This window comes from Eschrichtius robustus, chromosome 13 (genome assembly GCF_028021215.1).
Source record: "Eschrichtius robustus isolate mEscRob2 chromosome 13, mEscRob2.pri, whole genome shotgun sequence".
NCBI classification, from domain to species: Eukaryota; Metazoa; Chordata; class Mammalia; order Artiodactyla; family Eschrichtiidae; genus Eschrichtius; species Eschrichtius robustus.
The window spans coordinates 71,723,303-71,733,862 of record NC_090836.1 but is presented as its reverse complement, the minus strand read 5'-3'; positions in this window follow the sequence as shown (position 1 = coordinate 71,733,862).

Sequence of the window (10,560 nt, the reverse complement as noted above, 5' to 3'; positions counted from 1 at the left end):
CCCCAGTTTAAATTCTTCTAGTAGTTAGGGAAGGACAGTAATTTCTCTTGAGCCTATAGGGTCTCCATTTCCTTTAGCTCAAAATAATCCAAATGCCAAAGTAGCATATTTTGGGGAGGTCTGTTCTGAACTCCTACAGTTTTAATAAAGCTCATTTATTCATATGTGTATACAGAGAGATTAGCATTTGAAAATATATATATATATATATATATATATATATATATATATTCTCCTATTGGTTCTGTTACTCTGGAGAACCCCAACTAATATATAAGGCAAAAACTATGTCTGTTTTCCCTCCATTGTATTTCTAGTGCTTAGTACAGTGTCTGACACAGAGGAGGTACAGAAAAATTATCTATCAAAAAAATTAGAGAATTATAACTTATCATGTATTTATTTTATTGGTTTGACTTTTCAGAAGTTCAGAGTTAAAAGGTATTGCTCACTTTTTGCAATTGTACAAGACTTATGATATGCATTGTACATGCACACAGACTTTCTTCTGCCTAAGTGGCTTAGTGGCAAGCAAGGGTGTGGTATAAGTCTTGGGTGCAAAAATACACTTAAGTCCTAAGTAATAGCCTTGGGAGATTCCTTTAAGCTATTAAAGCTTCAAGCTTCTCATCTGTAAAATGGGTATAACACCATGTACTTTATACTGCTTTTGCAATTAAATCATATAAAGGAACTTAAATATCACAAGTACTCAGTATTCATTGGTTCTCTAATCAATTGAACTATTTGGTAGTGTAAAATTCATGTATTTCTTCTCTTCTTCACTATAGTAAACGTAAAATAGTAAAAGTGAAGATGTTTTCCCTTTTGAGATTTGTTCTCTTTGCCATAGTTCTCTTCACAATATCCTACTTTTCACAATAGACTATTAAATGTGTTGCAATTTACATGGAAGGCTTACATGGCCCAGAAGAATATTTGTCTACATGATACACTTCTAACACTGGTCCTTATGCTGTCACATCTGCATTTTTTTTTTCTGATTGAAGATATATGTATAGCCAGAGTTCTTAATAGAGTGAGTAAATTGGGTTACTTTATAATGGGTACTACAGGATCTTCACTCTCCTAGTTTTATTAAGTTTCCCAAACTCAAATAAAAAGATTGTGTGTAAAAAAAATCTTATGGATTACAGTAGACATGATTATATCATGTTATCCCATATACGTGATCTTATAATTCTATTCAATTTAAACTGTCCTGTAGACTCCAGAAAAAGAATCTCCTCTGAAAATGTATTTCACAAGCTATCTTTAAATGAGCATGGTGATATTAAAAAAATTCTCATTCTTATTCTTAATTGTGATGGTAACAGAGGAAGGTGTTTGTGATTATAGAATTACCCTTTTTCATATCATACAGCAGATGTTTGTGATTATGGAATTACCCTTTTTCATATCACACAGCAGAAAAGGGTTTACCTTATTTACTAAATATAAACATAAATGACAGGGACAAAGGAATAGAATGATCACATATGTATATTTTAAAATTCAACTTCATAACAACCTCTGGAAAACATACCCCTTTGTGTTACCATAGCCTCTCACTCCAGTTTTCTCTGCTTTTCTTTGCTTCTTTCTTTTCTTCCCTTAACAATCTGCATAATCATTGCAACACACTTGAAAACTCCAGTTGCCTGGATCAATATTTCTGTCTGTTTCATTTTGCTTAAATCCTTCTACACACTGTTGCAGGCCAGCAGAGTCACATAAGCACTGTCGCATGTTTTCTGTTGCTAAGGGCAACACTACAGATGGAAAAAACTGGCTATTGTACGTCACATGTTACACACACACAAACACATGATGGTTTGAAACAGCTTAAACCATTCAAGGGCAGTTGCCTCTAAGTGTTAAGATTTTACATGCCATGTGATCACACGACCTTTAAAATACTAGGCTGAATCCAGTTAAATAAAATGATTTCCGCTTTATGTTATTATGAAAGCAATTAATTACCTTTGTGACTAGGCTAAACCTCATTTCAAAGACAATAAGAAACATATAAAATATGTAATATACAAGATCATGTGTAAAAAAGGATATGGTCAAGTTTATACTACATTTGAATGTCTAATTTCTATATCTCTGCATAGACCATTGTATTGGGCATGCTGTCTTTCTCCTGATTTTACTTTGAATAAAATGTTTCAGACTTAGGGATCCCACATTCTTTTAAAAATACTTACTACTGGAGAGCCAGAAATATATATGCAAAAATATAAATATACATAAGTAGATGACATTTATTATATAAATACATACATATATAAAATGATATAAATATTATTAAATTATAAATCTGTGGGGTTTTTTTGACGGAGTGAAAAACTTCTTTCAGGGATCAGAGTTTTTGCTTGACTTTGTCTGGATTTTGTTCTTTCTGAACAGCTGTCAATCATTTAGGTGAACAAAATTGAACAGATTATCTTGGAAAAATTTGAATGTGATTTTCATGCAAAGTTGAGTCTCAAGTTAAGCCTCTATGGACAAAGAGAATTGAAAAGCTGAAGCAATTATTCAGCTAATTAAAGAGAGAGAATGAAGCACATCGCCTAATCTAACTCACTGAGATATTACCCAATTTTTACATCACTTTTGCAGATATGAATTAATAATATTACTAAAAAACAGAATCATCTGAAACCTCTAAATATTTGGGGACACAAAAATGATTTTGGCTTGAGGGTACCATTTATCTCTTTCTGTATTATGTTTGTGTTCTCCATTTTTTTGTGAAGTCAAAAAAACATGGATTTAAATCAGAAATCCATATTTGAATTTCTCCTTTCCCACTGACTGCAAGTCTAATACGATATTGGAGTTTGTTTAACCTCTCTGAGTCTCAGTTTCCTCATATGTAAAACAACAAAAAACAATAACACAGGGGTTTGGAACATTCACTTGTAAATATACTTTTAAATGATACGTTTTCACATACATATGTGTTGTTGTTAGGTGCTGGTTTATTGTTTTAGGACTTTACCAGAGGTAGAATCCATTCGGAAAAAAATGGAATCAGATGAAAATGAAAAAACAAACAAAAGCCACAAATTAACACATCATTTAAGTTTTGAAATTAAAGTATTGCCTAATAGCGTAATTTGAAATATTATCTAACAGATAAATGTTCACATATATTTTTTTTTATATATAGTTGAAGGAGGTATCTCAAAATGTAACAAATAAAGGCATGTAAAATAAAGATAGAATAATTTTCTCAATTATCGAGTTATGGGGAATAATAATATTGTTTAGAACTCTCTTAGAGTCCATGTTTTTATTTTACCTTGCCCACCCATATATCATTTTCTATGAGTCCTTAACTAAAATTAGGAAAATTGAACTATTTAGTGACATTCATTTTACTAATCTTTATGTGCTTGTTTTAGCTAATTGAATTGCAAATAATGGGAACAAATTATATATTTAAATATCCAATTCAGTTATTCAGAGAATCATATTTCTGAGAGATATAATGGTCTTAGGAGATCATCCAGCCCTGTCACATGCTGCAAATATTATCAGTCACATTTATAAATAAGATAGATTGAACAAGATTGTGAAACAGCTTTGAAGAAATAGGATTATAATTCATATTTCTGTAATTTGCATAATCTTTCAATGAAGCACTGACTTACTTTATAGAAAATTTTCCCTTAAAAATAATTTAGATGATTCTATTTTGCTCCTCTTACATAGCCCCTTTGTTATTTTAACTAATTCACCTACAATTTCATTATTTTCCTTAAGAAATGCTCTTGCTTCCTCTCAGAGGAGATGAAACATAGATTTTAGTTGGGGATGTTAGTTTTAGATATATGGTCCCTGTGCAGCCACCTAAGCTTAGTGTAAACTGTGGAACTTCAAAGATCTTACAACATTCTATTCTTCGGGAATCACTCTTTAGAGAGTCTTGCTTCTACCAGGGACCCTGTCTCTTTTGCCTTCCCTTCTCAGGTTAACTTAGACATGAGTCTTAGCCCCTTCAATAGTTTGCACAAACAGTCCACTTGGACTACATATTTTATGGGCTTCAGTGCACTCAATTGGAGATTTGGGAGAAGGAGTCATTGTTGGAACAGGTGGCAATTTTCCATGCCGCTCCCCGTAGCTGCACTCTCTTCCCTCCGGAGTCCTAGCTTGGCCTTTATTTCTTATCCCTAAAGTTCCCTCCTAGAATGTGTGATTCTTTTTCCATCCTGAAGAGCAAATTGGTTCCTTTGGCCCTAAACTCAAATTTGCATTTTGAAACCCACCAAGGAACTCAGCACCTAGGACCAGGGGTACATATGACTACACTGTTTCAAAAGAAGAATTTGCACTGTATCCATATATTAAAAAAAAAAAGACAACCTTTGCTCATGCATAGATGTGGAGGGAAAGAAGAAAGGATGAATTCCGATCTGAGACACAATAGACCCTGGGAAAAGCACACCCTCAGAGACATTGAATAATTTGGCTGTGGTTAACTGATGCTGACGTAGGCCCCAGTCAGGATCTGAGGAGAGGAGGCTAGCCCCTGGCATTTCTGCTCTAGATGAAGCTTAAGCTCTGGGCTCCACATCTTAGGATGTCTCTCATTAGTCTCATCTCCACTTGAATCTCAAAGCTAGGTTTTACTCTCCAGTCTGGGTTGTGGAGTGTTGTCCAACATCATTCATTGGCTGCTACCTGTGCTTAATCATGGCAATAAGAAGGTACTGGATCTGCCCTGTGTCCTAACTGGGTTAAGTTGCCACTAAATAATTCAGACTTAACTATATTTTTGTTTTTAAATTTGATTTTTTAATTGAGGTATAATTGACATATAGCATTATATTTGTTTAGTTATACAACATAATGATTCAATATTCATACACACTGTGAAACGATCACCACAATAAGTCTAGTTACCATCCATCACCACACAGAGTTACCAATTTCTTTTTGTCAAGAAAACTTTCAAGATTTACTCTCTTAGCAACTTTCAAACATGCAATACCACGTTATTATTTCTTTGACCTTATCACCCTCTCCTTAATGCCTCTTTACTTGATTGAATTGATCCTTAAAAGGATCAGTTGATGGGATAATAAAAAACAGCTTCTAATACTTATTATTATGCATAAGAAAAAGGCAATTTTTCAAATGAATTCAACCTCTTGTTTGAATTGCATTCAAGAGAATTTAATTTTTCTGTATTAACAGATTTCCTCGTGTCAGTGAAGAGCAAAATAAGCATAGCACAACTGGAGAGCTAAAAACATCCTCAATTTAATAATTTGATTATTAATCAACCCTCAGTAGAGATGTTTTATCCCCCTCTTCTGTTTTCTCTCAATACCAAATTTTGTTTTGACCATCTGTTCCTCAATTTCTTTTCAAAAGGTCAGTGTTGTAACTATTCAGCTGCACATTTATCTCAACTGGTGTATATTTAATGTCTGCTGTTTTGCAGAACTGTTCTTTGCTATGCGAATATTATAGAGAAGCATAGAGCATGGTCTTTGACTTGAAAAAAGATAAAATATGCTTAGGGGGAAAAAAATTAACCACGAGAACAATTTGGAGGACAACCAGTAAGTACTCTATGCATAGGACAAAGCAGGCTTTCATGTTTTTTCCAGGCCACAAAACAGTATTGAGTCTCTTGTTTTTGCAAGGCATTCTGCTTGACGCTTGGGATACAACGCTGGAACATATAGACATGGTCCTTACCCTTGCGAAAGGGAATAAATATTAAACAAATAAGTGCAAGAATTAGGCAATGATAAGTGCCATATGATGTGAGCCTCAGCAGTAAAGAAGCCTAGTCTGGAGAGTTGAGAAGTGTACCGTGAGAAAGTTACATGTAAGTTGGCAACCGCAGGAGGAGTAAGTTGTGGGTGCAGAGAAGAGAAGAGAGTAAATCAGAGGAAGAAGGATAGGGGAAAGTACTGACTAAGAAGTTTAGGGCATTTGAGAAGAATAAGGATGGGGGCGAGGGTGAGGGGAGGAGTGAAAGATGATGATGAAGAGGGGCCAGATTTCACAGGATGTTGTCGGCCACATAAAAGATTTTGGATTCTAGCCTAAGTGCAGTAAAATCTATCGACAGAGCTTTAAGCAGGGGAGTAAGTACTGTGATCAAATTTGCCTTTTAAAATGTCATTATGACTACTAAGGGAGAATGAATTTTAGGTAGCGGAGGGGGCTATCCATAGTCTATGTAGTACAGAATGAAGACGTGGTCAGAATAGTGACAGTGTTAGCAGAGATAAATAAGGGAATTTAAATTGCATTTACGAAGTAGAATTAAGAGTCCCTATGGGTTGAATACGTGAGATGAAGGAGAGGAAAGTATGAGCAAAGGGCCCCAGATTTCTGGCAGGAGCACATAGGTAGAATAATGGAAGAGTAAACTAGAAAAGGAAAGAGTCACGTGAGCTGGAGTAACTGATTAAGGTTTACACAGGATATGATTCAGAAGGATCCTTAGGGTTTAGGTGGAGAAGAGAGGTCTGGGCCATTCGGCAAGGGTATCTGTACATGCCTGGTAACAGTGAACATTGGAGTTGGACACATCATTGTTGATACTTATCGATAGGCTTAGGTAGACAGAGAAATTAGAATTCTTGAACATTAAAGTTTTGATTCTGTAGGGAATGGAGAGCCATTCATCATTTGGATAAGCAAATGGTGTACTAGCTATATTTCTTTTGAATTAAAGCACAAGATATTTATAATTTTGAGATGCTGGAGACAAATGTACTGATTGTAAAACTATTGTGAAATGAGTAGGCAAAAGATAAAGCCTCTAAAAAGAAAATGGACTAAATATTATTGTAAATTAACTATACTTCAATTAAAAAAAAGAAAAAAAAGAAAATGGAGTAAAGACATGAATTAGTAATTCACAAGGAGAATTATAAACGGCCAGTAAACATTAAAAAAAATGATTATCAGTATTCAAATGGCTGAGAATTAAAACAAGATACTATTTCAAGCTATAAAATTGATAATTTTTTTGATGATAATGCTAATTTTTTGAAGGGTGACAAACAGATACTCATACATTGCTGGAAGTAGGTTTGGAAGGATATTTGGCAAGATTATTTTTAAAGTTTTGGTAATTCATGCTATTTAACTCACTATTTCCACCTCTTGGCATTTATCTTTAGGAAATAGTCAGAGATTCACATAAACATGTATATATGCAGATGTCCATATCAGTGTTATCTATAATAAGGAGAAATTAGTAATGAAACAAATATTCAAATGTGGGGATTAAATGCATAAATTTTGGTGTATTTGTGAGAAAGTAATATAATGCAATTACGAATCATGTTCAAAGAAAAGTGAGAAGCAATTAGAAGAATTTACAATAAGATGTGAACAGCTGCTTTAACTAGCTCACAGCAGCACCAAAATTACATGCATTACATTCTCAATGTTTAAAATTTTTCTATTTTCTGATTTCTTAACAACTGGAAAAGGAGCAACAATAAATTCTACTTTTAAAAGTTATTGCAGTAGTTCAGTATGAGATCAATGAACTAGGCCGGTGGCAATGAGAATAAAGAGAAAAAAAGAAGGATGAGAACATTTCTGCGGAAAAAGCTAACAAAATTCAGTGACTTATTACACTAGATTAAGAGAAGAATGGAGTAGATTTAGCATCTGGATGATGAGAAAATAGTACAGCTATGATTAAAGCAGGAAGTTGCATGACTTTTGGGAGGAAGATGAAAAGTTCAGTTTTGGAAATGTTTAAAGAAAAATATTCAGTATTCTATAGGAGAAATAAGACTGGAGCTTAGGGAAAATGTCAGGTGGGTAAATTCACAGAAGAAAAGAATAGAGACAAAGACTAGAAGACTGAGGACTGAACTTAAGTTCCTACTGGTCCAAAACTGGCTTTTAGCATTTTCAATAACAGAGATAATAGGATTTGTATTTAAAGTCAGTAACTAGAAAGCTAATGTTTTTTGACAGCTGCATATACACTCACTAGATGAGATTATAAATTAAATTGCTTAAAGCTATTTACTTTAGTTATTTCTGGGCATTGTGGCTTTAGTGAGGAGACATGCCAGATATAATTTACATTATGTAGGTATTAAGGACAAATCTTGTGATGTTGCTGGCTCATGTTTCAGACAAAAAAATTTCTTTTGATTTTTAAAAAATTTCCTAAATTATGCTTCTTAATGATTACTTGTTCAACTGGGTTTTATTTTGGATTAATTAATTTCAGAACCTAATATCTTATAACTATACTTTACATGAAAGATGTGAAGACTATTAATTGGAGATAATTTACTAACTGTTGGTTCAATATGGGAAGCACCATAAAACCTATTTCTAGAACTTGTCTTCATAGGAATTCATTATTCTTTAACGAAAATATTTCAAATAAAGCAGAGTAAAATATCCAAGCAGTGTTTGGAGTTTTAAAGGGGAATTATTTTGTTTAAAATTATTGTTACCAATGTGATACATTATTTGTTAGCAGAAAACTTATAAAATAAATATCTTTTCTTCCTCCATTACAATATAAAAGCAGGAACAGACTATTGTGCCTGTTTGTATTAGGCTAACAATGAGTTGCTCATTAAATAATAATTGAGTAAATGAATGCATCTTCTATCATCTCTATTATCTCAATAAAAGTACATAATAAAGCTATGTGATACTCAGAGTTCTTTTGAATTTTTACAATATGTGAGCCATGATAATAAAATATCATATTTCCACCTCAAACTAGACTTTTTTTCCTGAAACTTTATTTTGAAAATTACCAAGCTTACAGAAAAGTAAAGAATTTTATAGTAAATAAACATGTACCCACCACCTAGATTCTATGATTAACTTTTTACTATACTTGCTTGATCACATAATTATCTAACCATCCCACTATCCATCTATTCACCCATCTTATTTTTTGATGCTTTTCCAAATAAGTTCAGACCTCAGTATGTTCCCCAAATATTTAAGCGGGCATAGCATTTACTAAAATTTTACAGAATTATTTTTTTCTTTTGAGGTAAAATTTACATACAATGAGATGCAAAAACCTTCAATGTACCATTCAGTAAGCTTGGGTACCATTCACAGTACATACTCTTGCGCAATCCCAAATTCCTATTAAGCCACAGAAGATGACCATAACCCCAGAAAGGTCCTTCATTCTCCTCAGTCAATCCTTGCTCCTACCACCGCAGAAATAGTCATTATTCTTTTTTCCCCCATAGATTAGTTTTTCCTGTTCTAGAACTTCATATAGATCACACACTATGGACTCTTTTGCGTACCATTTCTTTCACTCAGCAGTATGTGTTTGAGATTCCTTCATATTGCTCATTTATTTTTATTGCTGAGCAGTATTCCACTGTATGAATAAGCCACAGTTTATTTATTTATTTTCCTATTGGTGAGCATTTGGGCTGTTTCTAGTTTTGAGCTATTATGAAAAAGTTGCTGTAAACATTCTTGTATATTTTTGTGTGTGTGCGAGCATATGTTTTCATTTCTCTTGAGTAAATTCTGGACCACAGGGTAGGTATATGCTTAATTTTATAATTATTGCCAGACATTTTTGCAACGTGATTGTACCATTTTCTATTCTCACCAATAATGTATGAGGGCTGAGTTTGGTCTACATTCTCACCCGCAGTTGATGTTGTCAGTCTTTTTTTTTTTTTTTTTTTACGTTTAGACATTCTGATAGATATAAGATTTTAAAAGTGACTCCTGTGTTCCTAGGTTCTTCTTTTATAGGTCACAGAAACAGTGTTTCATTCTGATTAGAATGAATTCCAAGACACATATAACCCTGTGAAACCAATGATTCTTTTTCCTCTTCCTTTATGCAGGATACAACAGACAATCTTAGAGGTTTTTTGCACTAAGAATCACAAAGGAACACGGGGATGAGGAACTATAGGTAAGGCTGCCCCTCCTTAGCCTCTAGACTCTATCAGGATTCAAGAGGGAGCCCAGAAGATCTGTGTGCTCTAAGTAAGACCAGCCCTTGCTGGCCTCAACATCACCACTGTCCAGCAAAGACGGGGAGCCCAGTCTCTGTATGCTCCTGGTGGAAGTCTCCTTCCCTTTTCCAAACGCTACTCACAGCCTCAGCATCACCATCTACCTAGAGATGATCAGAACTCCTTTTATTATCCCTTAAACATGATATTACTTTGGTCACAACAAGGAGGTGAGGACATACAGTCTATTCTCGCTCCTCTCATCTCAAGTCCTCATGTGGTTCTAAGGGCAGTGGGACAACTATAAGATATAATACGTATTTTGTTTGTTGTTCGGATCTTGCCACTAGTATATAACCTCCATGATAGCAGAGATTTTTTTTTCACTTTTTGTTCACTGCTGTATCCTCAGTGCCTAGAGTACCTGGCGCATAGTATATGTTTAATAAGTATTAGTTGAATGAATAAATTGCCCTTGATAAAGAAGTCTCATGTCCTGGAATGAGAAAAACTTTGGTTCTTACATATAAACGAGAAAACCAAACATACACGTTACTAAAGGATTTACTGTGGATTATACTAGTTA